The sequence below is a fragment of the Curcuma longa genome, chromosome 1 (assembly GCF_044706935.1).
Source record: "Curcuma longa cultivar G26 ecotype Majalengka, Jawa Barat chromosome 1, ITB_CL_G26_1.1, whole genome shotgun sequence".
Taxonomy (NCBI): domain Eukaryota; kingdom Viridiplantae; phylum Streptophyta; class Magnoliopsida; order Zingiberales; family Zingiberaceae; genus Curcuma; species Curcuma longa.
The window spans coordinates 25,282,496-25,285,380 of record NC_133861.1 but is presented as its reverse complement, the minus strand read 5'-3'; the positions used below and the strand labels follow the sequence as shown (position 1 = coordinate 25,285,380).

General features: G+C 50.5%; 1 pseudogene; it reads left to right on the top strand.

Annotated features, from left to right (window-relative positions):
* Window positions 1-343: 343 nt before the first annotated feature.
* LOC141837500 (uncharacterized) lies at window positions 344-2,363 on the top strand (annotated as a pseudogene).
* The last annotated feature ends 522 nt before the right edge of the window (window positions 2,364-2,885 follow it).

The following is a 2,885-nucleotide window of genomic DNA, read 5'->3' as shown; positions in this document are numbered from 1 at the left end:
GATTAATATTGAAGTAACTTTAATTAATATTAAAATAATTTTAATCAAAATTATTATAACAATGTTGATCTAAAGTGTAAAGAAGATCAGTTTTAGGATAAAAATTAAAATAAAATGTCTGTTTATTTTTTTTAAAAATAAATAGTGCTTTTAATGATAATAAAAATAAAATATGCCTTTTGATTTTGTCCGATTTTATTTATATTTTGTAAATTATAAGTGGTAAAAATAATATTCTGAACTATAATAAGTGTAAAATAGGAAAATATCCAAAAATAATAATAGTGAGATGAGGAACCAGACATCAAAGGAGATCTAACAAACCAACCTGCCTTCCCTTTCCCCGTCCGCCAACGCATCCCCACGTCCCCTCCCTGCCTTTAATGGAAACGGCAGCCGGCGTCGCCGCCACCGCCACCGCCGGCCTAAGCCATGCCGACTATGTCGAATCCTCTCTACGCTCCCGCGCCGGCGAATCCTGGGATGAACCCTCTTTGCCCCCTCCCGCTACCGCCGCCTCCCGCCTCCGCTTGATGTGCAGCTACGGTGGCCGGATCTTCCCCCGCCCGAGCGATAAGACCCTATGTTACGTATGCGGAGAGACCCGCATGGTGGTCTTGGACCGCCAATCTTCTCTCGCTGAGGTTTCCGCCAAGCTCTCGCAGAACCTTCTCGGCGGCCGCTCCTTCTCCCTCAAGTACCAGCTCCCCAACGAGGACCTCGACTCGCTCATCTCAGTCGCCACAGATGAGGATCTCGACAACATGGTGGAGGAGTACGATCGAATCGCGGCCGCTTCCTCCGCTGGCGCTGGGGGCGGTGCCACCGGCTCTCCCGCCTCCGGCTGTTCCTCTTTCCGTCTAAGTCAGATATGTCGCCTGCTTCCTCGATTGGGTCTCTCCTGGATGAATCCAAGTCGGAGGCTTGGTTCGTGGACGCGCTCAATAGCGCCATGGATGGAATGGGAATCGACGGACTCCCTCGCGGCCTGTCCTCCGACACCGCCTTCGTCAATTGCCTCCTCGGCCTCGAGGGCGACTCCTCCGTGCACTCCCGAAATGGCGCTACAATCCCCGGCCGTGGCGGAAGGGAGCACATAGATCGGCCTCAGCCGCTCGTGATCCCGCACGCGAAATCTTCCGGCGAGCTGACCCGCCAAACTCAAGACGTTCACTCCTTCCCCGACACGGCGATGCTCGATACGACTTCCTCCTTCGGATCTGCTTCTTCCTCTCCTTCTCTCTCCAATCTCCCGCCCATCCACACCTGCCCTGATGACCGTTCTTCCGATCAGCGGATCGCCGGCTTCGAGGACATCCCAAACGTTTCATTCCAGCATCCGCTGGACACGACGACTGTAAGGAGTCAGCATATGCTCACTATCTCCAACCCCCTCCACCGGTCCCCCTTTCCGCATCTTCCGTCACCACCATGTCCGTCTCCCCCGCCGAAAACCCTCGCAGAAATTTCTCCTCCGATGACGAAAAACCCATCCCTGTTCCTGGTTCAAGGTATCGCTTCTTCTAGTATCTAATATGCACAAAAGTTGTAATTTGCAGAAGCTCTTAGCCAAAAGAATTGCTCCGATCTCTCTTTCCAGGATGCTGTATTCGAATGCCATCACTGATCAAAACCGTGAGCTGCCTGTTTCCTCGGATCCGAGCTATCACATTCCGATTCTGGCAAATGGCGTCGCCGGTTACCAACTACCCCAAGTGCAACCAGAGCAATTCCAGCAGTCACAGCTCCATCCGCAATTCCATCAACAACATCCACAGTACATCTCAGTGAATCCCCATTTCATACCCCATCCTGCCGCCAGCAACATCATCCCCGCTTCATCTTACTACCCGATCGCCTCCCACGCAATCCAGCAATCTGCGCAAACCCACACATACGACCCCCAGATTCCCATGTACTACTACCCGGTCCGGCCGCCTGCGACGTACAATCTGGCGGATCCCAGTTCCATGCCTCCCCCGGCAAAACTCGCTGTGAAGCCGGAACTGGCAGCAACTTTGTATAGGGCCGCTGCGCCGTCCGCTGCTAATGGCGCATCACAAACGCCATTAATTCACATGGCGCCCGATCAAACACACCCGTTCGCCGGAGTCGGGTACCATGTGGTTCAGCACCCCAATCTGTCTCAGTCGTCTGCAACGATGATTAATTATGGCTATGAATTCGGCGGCGTTGCCCGCCCGCAGATGTATTACTCTCAGGCGACTACAGCCCCGGCATTATCTCCTCAGTGCCAGTCGGCGATCTCTGCTGTGGCATCTACTGATGCCAAGGGAAACAGAGCATCATGAGTCTATTTACTACCAATTGCGTGATCATATATACTATTCAATGTTCTTAGTTATTCCATTGTTGTTAGTGAATCAAGCGTACGCCTGTTCTTATAGGAACAAGTAAAGGTGGTGTTAGTCAGAGTCCCTGGTGTTGAGTCCTTGAGTCCATAAAACCTTGTGTTGTTTTGGCATTTCATCTGTCATACATAGATTTGAATGCACTTGGAGTCTCCTTTTTCATCTGCTCTAACTCCTCCTCTCCCTTCGCCTTTGAAATAGAAATTTCGATCCTCTGGCGTGGTCTCAATGACCTACAAATCAAAGCGCGTCATTGGAGGGTTGGTGTTGTCGGCACGGCTCCTCCGATGGCTCCTCCGACAGTCCAATCAGCATTGGCTAAAAGATGAAACTCGCTTAAACGCGAGAGAAAGAAATGCTCTAAAGAAAGAGAAGAGTGATTGGTGGTGAAAAAGAATTGTTTCTGCGTGTGATAAAAAAATCATTCCTCTTTAACTTCACCTCCATCGGTTCTCATATAGTTGACAGAAGGAAATCTCCACGTGGGATGTCAATTGTCTGCTTGAGATGCAG